Below are 13889 nucleotides of genomic sequence, written 5' to 3' on the forward strand. Positions count from 1 at the left end.
TGCAAAAATCCTCAACAAAATACTAGCAAACAGAATCCAACAGCACATTAAAAGGATCATACACCATGATCAAGTGGGTTTTATCCCAGGAATGTAAGGATTCTTCAATATACGCAAATCAATCAATGTGATACACCATATTAACAAATTGAAGGAGAAAAACCATATGATCATCTCAATAGATGCAGAAAAAACACTTGACACAATTCAACTCCCATTTATGATAAAAACCCTCCAGAAAGTAGGCACAGAGGGAAATTACCTCAACATCATAAAGGCCATATATGACAAACCCACAGCCAGCATCGTCCTTAATGGTGAAAAACTGAAACCATTTCCACTAAGATCAGGGACAAGACAAGGTTGCCCAACTCTCACCACTATTATTCAACATAGTTTTGGAAGTTTTATTCACAGCAATCAGAGAAGAAAAAGAAATAAAAGGAATCCAAATCGGAAAAGAAGAAGTGAAGCTGTCACTGTTTGCAGATAACATGATACTATACACAGAGAATGTTAAAAATGCTACCAGAAAACTGCTAGAGCTAATCAATGAATTTGGTAAAGTAGCAGGATAAAAAATGAATGCACAGAAATGTCTTGCATTCCTATACACTAATGATGAAAAATCTGAAAGTGAATTTAAGAAAACACTCCCATTTACCACTGCAACAAAAATAATAAAATATCTAGGAATAAACCTACCTAAGGAGACAAAAGACCTGTATGGAGAAAACTATAAGACACTGATGAAAGAAATTAAAGATGATACCAACAGATGGAGAAATATACCATGTTCTTGGATTGGAAGAATCAACATTGTGAAAATGACTATACTACCCAAGGCAATCTACAGATTCAATGCAATCCCTATCAAACTACCACTGGCATTTTTCACAGTACTAGAACAAAAAATCTCACAATTTGTATGGAAACACAAGAGACCCCGAATACCCAAAGCAATCTTGAGAAGGAAAAATGGAGCTGGAGGAATCAGGCTCCCTGACTTCAGACTATACTACAAAGCTACAGTAATCAAGACAGTATGGTATTGGCACAAAAACAGAAATATAGATTAATGGAACAGGATAGAAAGCCCAGAGATAAACCCATTCACATATGGTCACCTTATCTTTGATAAAGGAGGCAAGCATATACAGTGGAGAAAAGACAGCCTCTTCAATAAGTGGTGCTGGGAAAACTGGACAGCTACATGTAAAAGTATGAAATTAGAACACTCCCTAACACCATACACAAAAATAAACTCAAAATGGATTAAAGACCTAAATGGAAGGCCAGACACTATCAAACTCTTAGAGGAAAACAGAGGCAGAACACTCTATGACATACATCACAGCAAGATTCTTTTTTACCCACATCCTAGAGAAATGGAAATAAAAACAAAAATAAAGAAATGGGACCTAATGAAACTTAAAAGCTTTTACACTGCTAAGGAAACCATAAACAAGATGAAAAGACAACCATCAGAATGCGAGAAAATATTTGCAAATGAAGCAACTGACAAAGGATTAACTTCCAAAATTTACAAGCAGCTCATGCAGCTCAATATCAAAAAACAAACCAATCCAAAAATGGGCAGAAGACCTAAGTAGACATTTCTCCAAAGAAGATATACAGATTGCCAACAAACACATGAAAGAATGCTCAACATCATTAAACATTAGAGAAATGCAAATCAAAACTACAATGAGATATCATCTCACACTGGTCAGAATGGCCATCATCAAAATATCTACAAACAATAAATGTTGGAGAGGGTGTGGAGAAAAGGGAACCCTCTTGCACTGTTGGTGGGAATGTAAATTGATACAGCCACTATGGAGCACAGTATGGAGATTCCTTAAAAAACTAAAAATAGAACTACTATACTACCCAGCAATCCCACTACTGGGCATATACCCTGAGAAAACCATAATTCAAAAAGAGTCATGTATCACAATGTTCATTGCAACTCTGTTTACAATAACCAGGACATGGAAGCAACCTAAGTGTCCATCAACAGGTGAATGGATAAAGAAGATGTGGCACCTGTATACAATGGAATATTGCTCAGCCATAAAAAGAAACGAAATTGAGTTATTTGTAGTGAGGTGGATGGAGTTAGAGTCTGTCATACAGAGTGAAGTAAGTCAGAAAGAGAAAAACAAATAACATATGCTAACACATATATATGGAATCTAAGAAAAAAAAAATGTCATGAAGAACCTAGGGGCAAGAAGGGAATAACGACGCAGAGCTACTCATGAATGGACTTGAGGATATGGGGAGGAGAAGGGTAAGCTGGGACAAAGTGAGAGAGTGGCATGGACATATATACACTACCATATGTAAAATAGATAGCTAGCGGGAAGCAGCTGCATAGCAGAGGGAGATCAGCTCGGTGCTTTGTGACCACCTAGAGGGGTGGGATAGGGAGTGTGGGAGGGAAGGAGACACAAGAGGGAAGAGATATGGGGATATATGTAAACTTATAACTGATTCACTTTGTTATAAAGCAGAAACTAACAACACATTGTAAAGCAATTACACTCCAATAAAGATGTTAAGAAAAATAAATAAAATAAAAAGAATGAGAAGAGGGTTTTTTTTTTTTTTTTTTTTAGTAATGATATGGAACAGTCTCTAAGATTTAATGTTAAATGAATAAAGTAACGTGCTGAAAAAGAAATAAAGTATATGGGAAGATGTGAGTAGGTTATATGCAAATGCCATTCTATTTTATATAAGCATTTTAAGCATCTATGAATTTTGATATCTGCAGGGGGTTCTGGAACGAATCCCCTGTGAATACAAAGGAACTGCTATATATAATACACAAATTAAATAATGGAAACACTGTGCTGCTGGAGATATTTTTAAGATCAGAATTTACACATATAATGTGTCCCATTGTTTATATTGGATGACAGTAGAAGAATCCAAATCTCTGTTAAAAAAAAAATCTCCCCTGGCGATGCTGATGTCCATTGGGATTGAAAACTTTTGAAATAGGGAATTAGTTTTAGAATTCAGTGTTAATTTGTAGGTTTATTGATTCTTATAGATTATTTATAATCACTGTATTGTTGGTATTTAAGGGTTATTTTCCCCAGGTGGACAAGGGAGTGATTGATAAAACAAAATGAAACAAAACACAGAGAACATATTCTAATGTCTTAAAGGATGTTTATATGGTGTAGCTTTCCCAAACTCAGACAGTAAAATGCCCTTTATTCAAGCTCCTGCTTGACAACTGTCAGTGATTGACCAGCCAGGGGAGGTGATGTGGCATAAAGGAAAGAGCTTTAAGCTTGGATTCAGGAGGCCAGGAACCCTGGGATTCTGTTCCAACCTTGCTGCTTAATGAGCTCGGTAACCTTTATCACTTATTTCACCTCCTTGAGTTTCTGTTCCCTCATCTGTAAATTGAGGGGGACTTGAACTAGATTATTTCTAAGATCCAGTGTCTCAAAATTCAGTGGTTTATTTAATGTTTTAGTAGTTACAAAGCTAAATTCTTAATTTTGCATTTCAGAATCAAGCTCCTAAATACTTGAGAGTAAAAGCAGAGGGTTAGATTGATCCAGGGTGAGATAAGGCAGCAAATCAAGACAATAAACTTGCTAACTGTGTGACTCTCAGGATTGACCATGCCCATGGGGATCCAGGATATGTGGGATATGCTGTGATTCTAGGAATTGGTGATTATTTGGGAAAAATTAGAGGGCTCAAGATACTACAGATAGTGGTAAAGTCAAAAAATGGGTGTGGGGGGGAATAAGATGGTACGTGATCTATAGTTGAGTAGAAATTTTGGTCAGCAAATGGAATAATGGATTCTGATTTGAGGTAGAGAAGTTCTGCATGCTGACCAGGAAGGTCCAGTGTTGGCCATGGGGTTGGGTTTTACTGTGGAGATGAGATAAAGGTCACTGGTACTGAGGAAATCAAGGAACTATCTGAGCTCGACCTGTATAGGTTATCGATACCAATTTGGGGATCTACCAGAATGGTGGTAGTATTAGGAGTAGGGAGGAAAACTATAATCAGATGTCAAAATTCTCAGTGAACGTGAGGCCATGATCAGGAGTGTGGTGGGAAACTAGGACAGTGGTCTTCATTAAGGGAAGAAATGAATGATTTGAGAGACTTTTGCATAAGGGTGGAAGAAGAGTATTCTGGAAGTAACAGTGGAAATAAGAGTGATGCTTATATTCTCACTTGGGACAGTTTGGAAGAACAAGCAGCTCCTATCTGAGAGCCCATATTACGCTGTGATGTTGTTCTACCTAGAGATCATCACATCCACTTGGGCGTCTGCCATGGCAGAAAAAATAGGCCCTTGAACCTTTCAAATTACTTGGTTGCCCTACTTTTAAGACTTTTGCTTTTTCCATCTAATCTCCCCAATGTTGACTTTCTTTGTGACTTAAATATTCTCCCCAGCCCTCAAACTTCTTTTGAAGATTTAGAGATATTTTGTTTGTCAGCCTAAATAGAAGCTGATTTCTTCGAATGGATAATTCAGCAAATCGTTGCAGCAATGTGTATTGATTCTTCTTGCTCCAGCAGCTGGATCAATGCGAGGAGTGAATGTCATTATTTCCTGTGCTGTCTACAAACCCAGATGTATTCACAAGAGAGACCGATGGTAATGACTGCGAAGTTTTACTTGAAAGAGTTGTAAATAGTCTGTTACACCTTAGGAAAACTCATGACAGAAATCCGGTTATGCCTGTTTGTAGCCAACGCACTGTCAAAGATCAAAAGTTCTGGGATCTTTGGTTCTACTTTGGTATCCAGAAATGGAAGACTCAGTTCTTGCTTCTTCATGCTATAGGATCATGGGACAAACTCCTAGAAATCTAGATCACCTTGAACTGCTTGACCTGCGAATATGCAGAATTAATACCTATACTCTTTCAAAGATGAATATAACCATTTATCTTAGATTGAGATAGAGTTAAATATAAACAAAATGCATAATTTTGTAGTAAATAAATGTACTATAAAAACAAAAATTTAGACCTTAGTTTAACATCATTTTCCCACAACTGAGCAAACAAAGTACAGAGAAACAAAGAGACTTTCCCTAATCCATTCAGTGTGGTGTTGGGTCTGGGGCCCAGGTATACCAATTGTCTTTGGTTACTTAATAATTTTCAATAGGGGTATTAGTGGAAACAGTGTGTAGTTTGAAGGCCAAGCAGTACTTTGTTCCATGTTTTTAAATTTTAGATAATATTTAAAGAAGGATCAGAAATGTTCAAAAGACATCGAGTTTTTCTGGGAAGGCTTTAAATCCACTTTGGTAAGGGAGAAGGTGATGCGGAGAGTGGTCTCGGTGTATGCAGAAAATGGGGTTTGTGTAGGGGTCTGGGATAAATTGGGTGTTGGTAAGTTACTCAGGGGGCCCTGGTCTGGGAAGCAAAACAAGCATAACCATTTACGGCTCGGGGAAATGTTGGAAGATGATGCCTAGATAATGCTAAACTGAGGAAGAGGACCCACTATGGGTGAAGGGACTCTCTAGTGGTGGGGTTTCCAGACAAAGTGTCCTGGGCATCCTTGACATGATGATGGTGTAATGTCACAAAAATTCCAGATAGTCCTAAAAACTACCAGATGGTGTTTTCTTTCTCTCTTTTTTTCTTTAGGGAAAATTGTTGGAGAATTTAGGGAGATAGTAGTGGAGTGGCTAGAGTTAAGTTTCTTAGTGTTTTCAAATGGTGCCACTGAGATGCTATTTATTTCACCCAGCAATCCAATATGGTGTCGACAGAAGGAAAGTATCTGCTCAATTTCCCTTTCTCAGGGAAAAGTTTATTGCCCATAACTCTATACATTTTTACATACTGAGGATATTACGTTTATAGTGAGGAAATAATTTTTAAAGCTATGTCTTTTCTTAGTGCCACTGTTGGTTGAAAAAGAGAAAAATTCAATTGATCAGGAGAATGTATGGGTCATACACTGCAAAAAAATTAACTTATTTTGACTGATTTTTTTCCCCCGGTGAGTTGACTGATGTTTGGAGAAAACTGGCTGACTTCTTTGGCACAATTCACTGACAGCCATAGGATAGCCTTTGCAATGCAAAGTGAATTATAATAAATTCTTGTTTTATTTGGAATTGTTGGGGAATGGTCTATTCTGATGAACTAAGAATTATCATTAAGACCATAAACAGATAAGCTCTTTTAGAAGAAACATCCTATGTTGAAAGTAACATAACTTTTATAGTTCAACTACTGATTCACTCCATCAAGGTTCTTAGAAGCATGCACCAGAGGCTGACTATGGCTGACTAAGCAGAAAAAGTTTGTTAAAATGTTATCGGGAAGCTCATAGATTCATTGGCCTGACTGGAGAAACAGGGCTGAGGTTAAGTTCCCAGGAACCATGTCCAAAACTACACCTCAGCAACACACAGGCACTTTCCCCAGCACCAGTGCCACTTCTGCACCAGAAACTTGGCCTTGCAGTTGTTCCCGACCCCCCAAATCTGGACACCTTTTCTGTCACCCACAGAAATGAATCATGAATTCCTCCTTTATAAAGTTTCTTACTTCTGAATCTTAGTCACACATGGAGTCTAGAACACAAGTCCATGTGTTACCTTCTAAGGAGGTTGGGGTAGTGATTTCTCTAGGTTCTACCTTGATATGAGATACGACTTAGAATGTCTTCCAAACATAACAAGGTGTTCAAAATATGCTGGGTCTCTAGAAAACGTTACAAATACCCAGCTACACTGTGTGTCTTTGGGCAGACCATCTAATCTCATTAAGCCTCTGTTTTTCCTTCTGTAGAGTGGGATTAGTTATTCTTCCTCATATCCTTTCATAAAGCTGGTATATAAGCAAATTTGTTGTCCAAATTTAAGTTTAGGGTCCCAGAATTACCTTCTTACTTCTGAGAATTTGTGACTAGCCATGACAGGTCTGATTTTCATTTTGGCTCCCATGCTTTCTGGAGTAATAACGTTGCTGGGGAAATTTATAACTTATTAGATGCCCTATTTATCATTGCATTTTTCACTGTAGAGCACTAGCCTACCAGAAAAAAGATAGGTAGTTTCTCTTTGCTTATTATAGAGGATGCCCAGGCAAAATAGATTGTCTTCCCCAACCTAGGATTCAGTGGATTTGTGTGCCACTTCATGAGTATTGGAAAATGAAAGTTATGGCTCAGCACATTACAGAACTTTATTTACAATAGCTTCTCCCAAACCGACTGGAGAGAATTTTGGACATCAGTGTGGGAAAATGTAATCAGTAAGGCTTAGGTTATTTTATATCTTTCTTGAGTATTTGTTAATGTGCTAGAACTGTGCTAAGTGCTTCCCATACATTATCTCATTAAGTTCTTACTACAATTCTATGACATATACGCCCTTACCATCTCCATTTTGTAGATCAGGAATCTGAGTCTCAGAAAGAATAGGTAATTATTCCAAAGTCACAGGGCTGTAAGTGTAAGATCCAGGACATGACTGGAAGTCTATATGATGCTATATCTGGTGCTCTTAACCACTATGTATGGTATACTGTGAAGCCCTCAGAACTCTGTTCACACAAACGGCTAGTCAGCCCTGAAATGTAGAGCATCCCTGAGTCCTTCCAAGTAATGTTTGGTTCTGGTGAAGTCAGGACCCCAATCTGCCCAGTGTCTGTAATTTTGTTCAAAGGGTCATCTTTATTTCTCATTTAATCTTTTCCTGTGACTTGATTCAGATTTAGGTTTGTTGTTCTCCCTCATACAACTTTTCCTAGTTTTTATTTTCCCTGACCCAACTTGGTTCCTGTCTTGGACAAAGATATTTTTTTCTCACACTTCATTAATTTTTGACCATGGATAGGTTGGGACTCCACTCCTAGGTCCTCCTCAGGGACTGGTGCTACTATATGATGCTTCCTTGGCCCTCAAAAACGAGACAAGTGAATGCAGAACCTTATTCCATCACGAGAAGCATTGTCTACGTCACTAGCTTCAGTGCCACCGTGCTATCCCCTTCCTCTACCTCTCTCTCTGCCTTCCCCAAGGTGCAATTGATGCCCTCTGAGTCTATTTTTTCTATTCTTTCTACTTCAGAAAGGAAAATCTTAACCATTCTGATGAGGGGTTGGCTTTAACCAACCCCTGTGCTGAGGACTTCCAAATCAAGACTTTTAGCTCTAACCTCTTTCTCAACTTCTATTGATATATCTCTAGTTGCTAGTAGATATCTGTCTCAATAACTCTTACTCGTAGCAAACAAACAAAACTCTTATAAAACAAAATAAAATAAAACTCTATCTCTTCTTTCTCTTCTGCCTAATTCCTCCTTTCCAGTTTATTTCCAACTACTTTAACCCAATATTAGAACTACAAGTGTCCCTACTGGTATCTTAGGAACAGATATTTTGACTTGAATAGTTCAGTATTTTTCATAAAAGGACCATAGATTCTTATCTAATATGCCTTTCCATCCTGCTTTTCTGAGCTTCAGTAAACAAAAGAGTTCACCACGAAGGGTGGAGTTTATCTTGGACACTGAGTGGTAGGTGAAATCAGAAGGTTTGAACCAATGAAATACACTAGAGTGGAACAACCAGATAACTGGAAAGGTAGAACCTTATTAATTTTTATAAAGATGTGCTTTTGATATGAGCTCAGTGAACTGACCTCTGGCGAGTGGTTTAGTGCACCCTTGTCATCCCATGTGATTAAAGAAGCAACCTCTTCTCCTGTCTCCCTGATTCTAATTCTCTCATTCCAACATATCTTTCATCCCAATAGTGAATAGTTAGGATTTTTTTGGGGGGGTGGGGTGGGAGTGGGAGTAGAGGTTTTTATCAGGGTGCTAGTTATAAAAACTACTGGATTGAATGGTAAGTTTTAAATGGATTTGTCATACACCTTGACAGATCCAAAAGCAGATTTTATGACTTGCTTTAAAATAAAGTTCAACTTACTTTTTCCATTATACCTAAAGAGACTTGTCTTTATGGTCTTGCTAACAATCTCATGACATATTATTCCTCAGCTGTGATGGATTGATATAGAGTAGACATGCTTTTAGTGCCAAAGAATCCCCAAGGCACCTCTTCAAATCAGGTTCATGAATTATTGTCTCCTCTGAGTCCATCACATTATTAATTACAATCAGGAATAATTTGTGTCTATTCTGAAACCATGAGTTGTTCCCTTAGTGTTGAGAAATTATGATATATATATTTACATATATTAATATATATATATATATAATATATATATATATATATATATATATATATATGATGATAACATGGAGCTATAATGCACAAGGTAATACTAATATCTGGGGACACATTTTTATTTTTTAAGCAGTCATCAATTTTATACACATCAGTGTATACATGTCAATCCCAATCACCCAATTCAGCACACCAACATCTCCACCCCACCGCGGTTTTCCCCCGCTTGGTGTCCATACGTTTGTTCTCTACATCTGTGTCTCAACTTCGGCCCTGCAAACCAGTTCATCTGTACCATTTTTCTAGGTTCCACATACATGCGTTAATATACAATATTTGTTTTTCTCTTTCTGACTTACTTCACTCTGTATGACAGTCTGTAGATCCGTCCACATCTCAACAAATGACTCAGTTTCGTTCCTTTTTATGGCCGAGTAATATTCCATTGTATATATGCACCACATCTTCTTTATCCATTCGTCTGTCAATGGGCATTTAGGTTGCTTCCATAACCTGACTATTGTAAATAGTGCTGCAATGAACATTGGGGTGCATGTGTCTTTTTGAATTACGGTTTTCTCTGGGTATATGCCAGGTAGTGGGATTGCTGGATCATATGGTAATTCTATTTTTAGGTTTTTAAGGAACCTCCATATTGTTCTCCATAGTGACTGTTTCAATTTACCTTCCCACCAACAGTGCAAGAGGGTTCCCTTTTCTCCACACCCTCTCCAGCATTTTTTGTTTGTAGATTTCTGATGATGCCCATTCTAACTGGTGTGAGGTGATACCTCATTGTAGTTTTGACTTGCATTTCTCTAATAATTAGTGATGTTGAGCAGCTTTTCATGTGCTTCTTGGCCATCTGTATGTCTTCTTTGGAGAAATGTCTATTTAGGTCTTCTGCCCATTTTTGGATTGGGTTGTTTGTTTCTTTAATATTGAGCTGAATGAGCTGTTTATATATTTTGGAGATTAATCTGGGGACACATTTTGTGATGTTTAGAGCTGGCCAGATCACTGAAGTTATTTATAAAGTGTGGAAAAGAATGTTCTTTGTCATCCTTATGGGTAAAAACTACCATGGAATGCCAATAAATGTCTCCTGGTCTTATCATGTAATGACAAAATGGGCTCATCTTTATATTTGTATTATACATGCATAATATACATTATATTATGTATAACATACTTATAATTATTTATAATTAACATAAATATGCATTTATATTAATTTCTAAATCAAAATGATATTTGAAACTTTTCCTCGCATTAACTCAGTTCCTTAAAATGTTCGCACAGATATTTCTGTGACCCCACACCCAAGATGTGTCTCACATGTGCATACAAACTAGTTCATCAAATACAGTGACTACCAGTATATTTTTTCAGTTTTTTTAACTTGTGGTAAATAAAATATAACACAAAATTTGCCATCATAATCATTTTTAAGTATAAAGTTTCATAATGTTCAGTGTATTCATATTACTGTAAAACAGTTGTCCAGAACTTTTTCATCTTGCAAATGTGAAACTCTATATCCGTTAAAAACAACATCCCTTTTTCCCTCCCCCAGGTTCTGGTAACCATCATTCTGCTTTTTGTTTCTATGAATTTGACTACTGTAGATACATCATGTAAGTGGAATCATACAGTATTTGTCTTTTTGGAATTGACTTATTTTTCTTAGCATAATGTCTTCAAGGTTCATCCATGTTGTAACATGTGACAAGATTTTCTTCATTTTGTAAGGTTGAATAATATTCCATTTGTGTATATAGCACATTTTGTTTATCCATTCATCCATCAATGGACTTTTGGTTTGCTTCTACCTCTTGACTATTATGAATAGTGTTGCTATGAATATGGGAGAGCAAATATCTATTTGAGACCCTGCTTTCAATTCTTTTAGATATACATACAGAAGTGAGATTGCTAGATCATATAATAGTTCTATTTTTAATTTTTTGGTGAAGTTTCATACTGTTTTTCGTACTGGTTGCACCATTTTATAATTCCATCAACAGTGCACAAGTGTTCCAATTTCTCCAAATCTTTACCAGCACTTGTTATTTTATTTTTTTATAATAGCCATTCTGACAGGTGTGAGGCAATATCTCATTGGGGTTTGATTTGCATTTCTTTAATGATTTGTGATGTTGAGCGTATTTTCATATGCTTAGTAAATTATATACCATTTTTGGAGGAATATCTATTCAGGTCCATTGCCTATTTTTATATAGGATTATTTGATTTTTTGTTGCTGAGTTATTTGAGTTCTCTATGTATTCTGGATATTAACCCCTTATCAGATATATGTTTTGCAATTATTTTGTCCCATTTCCTAGGTTTCCTTTTCACTCTGTTGATTGTGTCCTTTGGTGCACAAAATTTTTAGGTTTGATGTAGTCCCATTTGTCTATTTTTGCTTTTGATGCCTGTGCTTTTGACATCATAGACAAGAAATTGTTGCCACATCCAATGTAATAAAACTGTGCCCATGTTTTCTTCTAGAAGTTTTACAGCTTACAAATATCATCTTAGGTCTTTAATTTGTTTAAGTTAATTGTGATATATGGTGTAAAATATGGTTCCAATTTTGTCTTTTTCATATGTGGATATCCAGTTTTTCCAACAGCATTTGTTGAGAAGTCTGTCCTTTCCCTATGGAATGGTCTTGGCTTCCTTGTTGAAGATCATTTGACCATGTATGCAAGGGTTTATTTTGGGGCTTTCTATTCTATTTGTCCATTTCTTCTGTCTTTATGCTACTGTCACACTGTTTTGACTACCGTAGCTTTGTAATATATTTTGAAATCAGGACGTGTGAGACTCCAACTTTGTTCTTTTTCAAAATTGTTTTGTCTATTTGGGGTCCCTTGAGATTTCACGTGAATTTAATTGTTTAAATTTCTGCAAGAAATGTGGTTGGGATTTTGGCAGGGATTACATTGAATTTGTAGGTTGCTTTGAGTAGTATGGACATCTTAGTATTAAGTCTTCTAATCCATGAACACAGGATGTCTTTCCATTTATTTGTATCTTTAATTTCTTACAGCAATGTATAGTTGTGTTCTGTGTAAAAGTTTTTAACCTCCTTAGTTAGGTTATTCCTAAGTATATTATTCTTTTTGATGTTATTGTAAATGGAATTGATCACCAGGATTGGTTCCAACCCCCTTTACTGATCACACATGAAAAGTTGCTTGAGGAAGTCTTGCCACTCTTTATGCTTCAAGTGTCCATTGTGGACATGGCATTGTCCACTCCAAGCATGTTGTCTTCTTATGTCCCATCAAATACCAGTGCTCAGGGTACCAGAATGTTGCCAGGCTCTTTGCAAGAGTCAGTGAATGGTCACCTCCACCACACTGACCCCTAAGCCCCCAGGCTGTCCTGCTTATGCCTCATCTCTCAAAGTCCATTTGCTTCTGTTCCTCAGCCCTTGACCAGACTCTTACAAAGACTTTCATCAATTTTAGGACATCACCCTGTAATCTTAAGGCTCAAATCTAGTATAAGGGCTTCAGTTAGTCAGAAACACTTTGTTTACATACATATATGCATCTTTGTTTATACATATAATCTGTGCAGCTTCAGTCTAACTTAAGTGGACAGGACAATACTGGACAGTAGAGAAGGAGGTCAAGAAGGCTTGTAAACCCTACCTGTTCCACGGAAATCCTAAGCCCAGATAGAATTAGTTCAGCAGGTTCACAGAGCTAGCTTCAGCCTCTTGACTGAATAATTTCTGATGCTTCTTTGCAGATTTCAACAATTTCTTGGTCAATAAGACAGTCTAGCATAAGTTGAAATGGTCATGTAAGTTTCCTGAGTGGCTTCTTGCTCTAGGAAGATGAAATCCTACAAGGGCCATGGGCTAAGGAAGTTCAGTTTGGGAACAGTATGGCCACTGCATTGGAAGAAGAGCTAGGACTGAAAGGATCAAGACTCTTTTTTAAAAAATAAATTTACTTATTTATTTTTGGCTGTGTTGGGTCTCTGTTGCTGTGCGCGGGCTTTCTCTAGTTGCGGCAAGGGGGAGCTATTCTTCACTGCGGTGCACAGACTTCTCATTGCAGTGGCTTCTCTTGTTGTGGAGCACAGGCTCTAGGCATGTCGGCTTCAGTAGTTGTGGCACGTGGGCTCAGTAGTTGTGGCTCATGGGCTCTAGAGTGCAGGCTCAGTAGTTGTGGTGCATGGGCTTAGTTGCTCTGCAGCATGTGGGATCTTCCTAGACCAGGGATTGAACCCGTGTCCCCTGCATTGGCAGGCGGATTCTTAACCACTGCGCCACCAGGGAAGTCTCTCTTTCTTCACATCCTAGGTTTTTCTAATATTCACCTGGTGGGTAGGTGGCTTGCTGGGAAATATGTAGGCTGGAACCAAGGGACGCCATTGCCTAGACCTGCTCCCTGAATAAGCAAAAGGGAGCCTGGCAGCATGGGCAAGTGCCTGTTTCTAAAGTTAATGCAGGTAGAGATAATTTTCCTCAGTTGTCCTACTCCATAGCTCCCTTCTGCCAACCACACACATGCTTAGTGAGTAATTCAGATTATTCTTAGGATTTACAAATATGTGTAACTTCATTGACAAGTGTCAAGATATGCACTCTTTGGCCTTTGTGTAGGTTTTAAGACATATTTTTGGTTGGGAAGCTGGCTTGGGTTT

This window comes from Balaenoptera ricei, chromosome 2 (assembly GCF_028023285.1).
Source record: "Balaenoptera ricei isolate mBalRic1 chromosome 2, mBalRic1.hap2, whole genome shotgun sequence".
Taxonomy (NCBI): Eukaryota; Metazoa; Chordata; class Mammalia; order Artiodactyla; family Balaenopteridae; genus Balaenoptera; species Balaenoptera ricei.